Raw genomic sequence first — 7,523 nt, 5'->3', positions numbered from 1 at the left:
GTGTCTGTTACCTAACGCTTTCGCAATGATCCTCCTATTTTACAGCGATGACAGCTGATGGATCATGTTCAGGTGCAAGAATGTAGTACATGGCAGAGCCAAAATTCAAACTCAGTATTTCTGGCCGCAAAATCCCATTCTGCTAATTGCATACATAGCTGTGCAGAGAAAGATGTAGACAATAAATTAAAGTCATAAACAATATTTTGAAAAAAAATTTAATCCCATAGGAAATGGATTTATCATTTTACTACCATCATCAGACATTACTACCACCTATAACATTTTATTGCCATCCTAATTATTAATATGCTTGAAACAATGTTATAGAGGTATTAATAATTTCATACCCCCAAATAATGTCAACTCCTCTAGTATTTGTTACCAGTGATACCATGACATTCGAATTTTAAAATCAATATTTTGAAGAGTCTAAGTTGATGTCAAAAAGTTAGCAAAGAAATACAGTTATAGCTCTTTTCCCTCAAGCTACTTTTGTTCTTATTAGAGGAAAAATGTTCTTCAGATGGAAGTCACTCCAGAAAAAAATTCTGCCAGCCTAATACAGCATCATTTGCAATTATTTAAGTAAGATATAGGTCCTAAATTAGGAAAAAGTTAATATGACTCAAATTTTCTGGGACCCTTAGAGACAGCCTTCTATATTACTTTGAGCAACGATCCACATAAAATACAGCCATTTTTCTGCAATTAACTAAAACTACAATACTATAGTTCCTTATTTAATATGAGATTACAGATGTGGTAGAGAGCATGATCCTTGGATCAGAAAGACCTTGATTTGATTCTACAAGGGGTTTTGTTTTTGTTTTTGTTTTCCATAGATGGGTAAGTTTTGGAGCAAAAGAGTTACTTTTATGAACACTTTCTGCATTTGTAAAATGAGTTTAATGATGGCATCCTACAAGGGTACTGTGAAGTTTAGATGCCGTTGAGTCCCAAAAGCACCTGGCACACCTCTCAGCAGTGTGTTCACCTCCCCTCCACGACTTGGCTAATGCAGGGCGGCTGGGTCCCAGTGCTGGAACCCCCTGGGCTGTGGGAACACCCCGTCCCTCCCCACAGCATGCATTCCTAGAACCTTCCAGGCATCCTGGAACACCTCATTGTGAGCCATTTGGATCCTCCACTCCTTTCCCTGCTCTACAGACAATTACATGGATTAAGTTTCCTGTTTTCATCAGTTCTAGGGTATCTTGTGACTCTGAATAATACTGCATGTTATTAACAAAAAGGATGCCAAAGTCCTCTTTTAGGTATTCTGAGTTGGAAATACTAGCAGTACGTTCAGGCGAGGACACGTACATTATTAAGGGCTCTGCACATCGTATGTACAAGTGTCTGACATCAGTACAGCTGTCAATCAACAACAAATAATGAATTCATCCCTGAGTTACTTGTGTTTTATACTTATTTTGTTTGACTAAAGAGAAGCCAATGCATTGTTTAAGAGATGATCTTTTCTGTGTACAGATTCATTAAAATTACATCCCTTGAGTTCCCGTACAATGGATTTTGGAATCTGAAGACAATATTGTCAACTTCTACATGTTTTCAATCCATCAAACAGATGTTTCTTACAAAGGCATTCAATAAAAGCTGAAGAAAAAAAAGCACACAATTTACCAGGGAAAGTGGTTTCTGTACAGGTGTAAATTAATTGAGTCTAGGAATGTTGGTTTCTGATGTTGAAGCTGAGTACAGTAAGGATCTTCAAACAACAGAAGAGACATTTCAAAAACTCTTGATGTTGTGCTTAAGAATATTTTCTGGGGACATGAAAAACAGTGAAGTTATTTTCTCAATTAAAGAGCCATATATACTTTTTCAGACAATTTTTTTCCAAAGCCATTCATCTCATTTGGTCTAATTCTTTTATTTCAGCATTCTTAAAGTAAAAACAGCCACAGTGAACCCTTTGAGAACCAGGACTTAATTCTTATGTGAAAGTTGTAATATGAGTGAAGAGGTTTCTCAGAGTCGGGTGGCACACTTCTCCCCAGATCCTGGTTTTCTCCCGTCCGTAGCTCATGGTGTGACCACGGTATTTAAATTAGATGGACCCACCCAATGCAGAGAGAGAGCTCTCGCCAGACACCTCACAGTGTGGACCTGCCCGAGCCTTCCTAGATTCCTGAAACTTACCAAAACCCCGGGGGTGGGGAGGGCAGAGGGGTAAAGTCAGAGGTTCTCAATGAAGATGAGAGTGAAGGAATTGTCTCCTTTTTTTTTTTACTTTTTATTTTATCTTGGAGTAGAGTTGATTAACAATGTTGTGTTAGTTTCAGGTGTACAGCAAAGTGATTCAGTTATACATATACATGCATCTATTCTCTTTCAAATTCTTTTCCCATTAGGTTATTACAGAATATTGAGCAGAGTTCCCTGTGCTATACAGTAGCTCCTCATTGGTTATCAATTTTAAATATAGCAGCGTGTACATGTCAATCCCAAACTCCCAATCTATCCCTCCCCCCAACCCTTCCCCCTGGTAACCATAAATTCCTTTCCTAGGTTCTATTTTGTAAATAAGTTCATTTGTATCTTTTTTTTTTTATTCCGTATATAAGCGATATCTTACGATATTTCTCTTTCTCTGTCTGACTTACTTCAAGAGTCAAGGAATATTCTTTTCCTTTTCCTTTTGATTCTCCAGTTTGGTGGGAAAACATACAGATGAAAAGTCTGACACCTTAGGTATCATTCCAATCCCGGCATCCACCTCAAACGGGCAGACATTTAATCTCCCTGAAACTCTTTTTCATCTAGAAAATAACAATGATAGTAGGTTCATAACCACCTCATCCTTTGCCGCAAAATTCAAATAACATGTACCAAATATTTGTTCACATATACAAGTTTTCAAAGCCACAATCAATAAAGTTTTAGGATACCACAAGGACTTGCATTTTTGAGGCATTAGATTTTACAAGAAGCATCTATCTGTGAGATTCTACTTATTTGCTGGCCCCTCAAATCCACATTCAGGTAGCCTAGATATCCTGTAATTTGGTGCTTTCCCTACACCAGTTAAAGTTATTATTATGCAGGGTGGGTGATTATCCGGTTCTGGTTCACGGGTCTTGAAAAACAGATTTAAAGATCACGGAACAGCTTTGTTCGCTCCCTATCACCAAGGAGATGATGCTGCAGCATTCAGCAGTACAATTAAGAGTACGCTTGAAGAGATGGAATAAAAGCTTTTTCACTCTGCCCTGGCCAACACTTGATTTTAGCATCTGTGATTTTCCATTATTGTTTATGACATGAAAAAAGAGGAAAGAAAGAAAGAAAACTCTGATGAGGTTATGGCAGCTATTTGCGATTGTAGGTATTAGTGAGTGTACCATTAATTGGGAAGAGAAAAAACCCTGAAACCACAGCTGGGAGAGGGGAGGGGGTGATTTTAAGTTGCTTTCGGGAGGGACGTGGTGGGAGTGGAAAGATTTCTGCCACCACATCCTGACACTGTGCTCCTGAAGGAGAAGATGCAGGCATGGCAGGAATAATGGAGATGGTGTGTCGAGCCACCTGCAGGAGTGGGTTATGTTCAAGACAGAACATTCCACGCAAGAGAAGGCCTTGGCACTGGATGGGCTTGACTTCACTTTTCTTGAGGTGTTTGCATTGTGAACGCAGGCTGATCGGATTGGCCTGGAGCAATTACAGATTCCTTCCCTTAGGCTCAAGACCATCAGCTCTGACTCCAGTCCTGGGTCTTGGAGACATATCAGGTGCCTTCTTTAGCTCTTTGCTACCTGATCCTCCCTGCTCCCCACCGTGACTTGGAGCCATTGCAGCTCTAAGAGGCAGTTCCTCTGCTCCAGTGAATCACTGCATTCCAACTATTGATCCCTTCAAGCCAGAACTGTTCCTGAGACAGGACCGTAAGTGACCAATACAGCTTGTAAAGTCTCCACCACTGCCCATGGATGTAGGACAGGGCTCTACTCAAGACTAGCATGTGTGGATTTCAATCCCAGATGAATCCATCTTACTTACTTACGCCTCTAGCTATCCTGGCTCTTCTCCACTTCCACTTCACCTGGTGTGTCTGGTTTTTCATAGCACAGATCCTCCCAGTACGACCCTCCTATCCTCCCCCCCCACCCACTCCCTATCCTGGTCCCTGTCTTTCCAGGGACCCCGGATATGGACCAAGTGGGTTTCCTTAGACACACACAGCTGGACGTGAGGATGACGTTGGTGTAGTGACAAAAGTCCTAGCCCAGGAGCTGAAGACGTCTGAAGTCTGGCTGAAGCTCTGCTGTGGATCACCTGTGCACCATGGGCAGGACACACAGTCTCTCCAGAGAAAGCATTTCCCTTAACTACAGATAATGAATCCCTAACGCTTCTTCCAGTGATAACAATGTTAAATTCTATGTAGGCAGGCCTGGGGCTGAGATCAGGCACATGTCTTGGGGGCCACCATCTGTGGAAGAGGAAAGAGACTTTCAGGGCACACTTGTGAAGATACTTTATATTATAGCAGCTCCCTTCTCTGTCACCAAGAGAGAGAGACCCAGACCCTCAGCCCTGGGGGAAGATGGGTAGCTCAGCAATCATGGAAGAAGCTTGTAACTCCAGCTTGCTGAGCTGGCCCATGAAAATGGAAGGTAATTGTTCATTGCAAAGAGAAGGGGAAGGCTGTCCCACAGCAGGGCCCTGGGAGGAGCCCAAGGTGAGAAGGGATTTGAAAGGAGAAGAAAACCAGGGAGGCAGGAGAGGGAGGGGCTGGGAGGCAGAGAGACAGGCTGCATGGGGACCAGTCAAAATGACAAATCATGTTTGACAGGGGGATCCAATGGCAGTCCCATTGTCAGCAAAGTGAGGATCCCACAAAACTAGAATCTCGGTGAGGAGGAAGGCTGGAGACAGCAAGTGGGGATGTGAATCCAGCCCAGTGCCTGTGAGGAGGGTGGAGTTTCACAGCCCAGCTCTCCTGTCAAGGAGCTTTTTCCCTGTGATGTCTTCTAGAAATTTTATGGTTTAGGTCTTACATTTAAGTCTTTAATCCATTTTGAGTTAAGTTTTATGACTGTTATAAGATACAGGCCCTATTTCATTCATGTGCATATGAATATCCATTTTTTCCGAGACTATTTATTGAAGTGGCTGTTCTCCTGAGGTGACCTGTCTCTGCATCAGCCTCCCATCTCTAAGGAAACCCAAGTCAGAGGGGCGTCTGAGGGTGATATGAATCAGTGGATGGAAGGTCTTTAGAATCACAGTTGGCACACAGTCAGTCCTCAATTACACTTGGTTCCCATCATCCCTGAGGACCTGGCCTGAGACTGAAGACCACCAGCCACCAGTCTCCTCACCAGTGTCCAGGTCCTCGGGAGCCTGTCTGATGCCACTCCTCTATAAGGCCCTCGGCTGGCCCTTGCTCTTGGCTCTCACAGCCTCTAATTAATTCTCTTCTCTACCCAATGCAGTGGTTAATTTTTCTTTTATTCCTTCCTTTATCTTTTTTAGTATTTTGGAGAACTTTGAGATTCCACCTAAAGCTCTGATCTCCCACAAGAAAAAGTTCACGTATGCAAACTGCTACAAAATTGATATATGCTAAAGTTTACAGGCTTTCCCACTGACCTATTTCCTATAATGCTGGGTGGGTTTTCACCTTACTATTTGCCTTTCAACTTCCTCACCAACTTGACTCTGATTTTGGCACCATGACTACCCAGGCAGGTAGGGGAATTCTGTGGCCTTCTTCCTGTGACATGCCACCATACCATGCTGTAGGCATTTGACTTATTGAGGAAATGTGCCCTGTCAGTACACATACTTGCTGATGAGCATGCAGAGGTGATCCCTCCCTGCCTTCCCTCCCCCTGCCCTTCTCCTCTTTCTGGCTTGAGATGGGCTGTGTGGCCCTGCCCTTAAAGTCTGTCAGAGGAGCTGACTCTCTTCGTGGGCAAATTGTTAGATTAAGCATTATACAGATTGGGGACTCCCTCCTGTGAGAACACTGGAATCACAACTAACTGCTGAACAATCATCGAAATGAAGACACTGGAACTCACCAAAAAAGATACCCCACATCCAAAGACAAAGGAGAAGCCACAATGAGATGGTAGGAGGGGCACAATCACAATAAAATCAAATCCCATAACTGCTGGGTGGGTGACTCACAAACTGGAGAACACTTATACCACAGAAGTCCACACACTGGAGTGAAGGTTCTGAGCCCCATGTCAGACTTCCCAACTTGGGGGTCTGATAATGGGAGGAGGAATTCCTAGAGAACCAGACTTTGAGGGCTAGTGGGATTTGATTTCAGGACTTTGACAGGACTGGGGGAAACAGACACTCCACTCTTGGAGGGCACACATCAAGTAGTGTGTGCATTGGGACCCAGGGGAAGGAGCAGAGACCCCAGAGGAGAATGAACCAGACCTACCTGATAGCATTGGAGGGTCTCCTGCAGAAGCAGGGGTAGCTGTGGCTCATCGTGAGGACAAGGACACTGGCAGCAGAAATTCTTGGAAGTACTCCTTGGTGTGAGCCTTCCCAGAGTCCGCCATTAGCTCCACCAAAGAGCCAGGTAGGCTCCAGTGTTGGGTTGCCTCAGGCAAAACAACCAACAGAGAGGAAACCCAGTCCCACCCATCAGCAGACAAGCAGATTAAAGTTTTACTGAGCTCTGCCCACCAGAACAACACCCAGCTCTACCCACCACCAGTCCCTCCCATCAGGAAACTTGCACAAGCCTCTTAGATAGCTTCATCCACCAGAGGGAAGACAGCAGAAACAAAAAGAACTACAATCCTGCAGCCTGTGGAGAAAAAACCACATTCACAGAAAGATAGACAAGATGAAAAGGCACAGGGCTATGTACCAGATGAAGGAACAAGAAAAAACCCCAGAAAAACAACTAAATGAAGTGGAGATAGGAAACCTTCCAGAAAAAGAATTCAGAATAATGACAGTGAAGATGATCCAGGATCTCAGAAAAAGAATGGAGGCAAAGATTGAGAAGATGCAAGAAATATTTAACAAAGACCTAGAAGAATTAAAGAACAAACACACAGAGATGAACAATACAATAACTGAAATGAAAACTACACTAGAAGGAAGCAATAGCAGAATAACTGAGGCAGAAAATGGATAAGTGACCTGGAAAACAGAACGGTGGAATTCACTGCTGTGGAACAGAATACAGAAAAAAAATGAAAAGAAATGAAGACAGCCTAAGAGACTTCTGGGACAACATTAAATGGAACAACATTCACATTATAGGGGTCCTAGAGGAGAAGAGAGAGAGAAAGGACCCAAGAAAATATTTGAAGAGATTATAGTTGAAAACTTCCATAACATGGGAAGGAAATAGCCACCGAAGTCCAGAAAGCACAGAGAGTCCCATGCAGGATAAACCCATGGAGAAACACGCCAAGGCACATAGTAATCAAATTGACAAAAATTAAAGACAAAGAAAAATTATTGAAAGCAAAAAAGGAAAAATGACAAATTACATACAAGGGAACTCCCATAAG

Source organism: Balaenoptera borealis, assembly GCF_965194805.1.
Source record: "Balaenoptera borealis genome assembly, chromosome: 7".
Lineage (NCBI taxonomy): Eukaryota > Metazoa > Chordata > Mammalia > Artiodactyla > Balaenopteridae > Balaenoptera > Balaenoptera borealis.
This window is presented reverse-complemented; position numbering follows the sequence as displayed.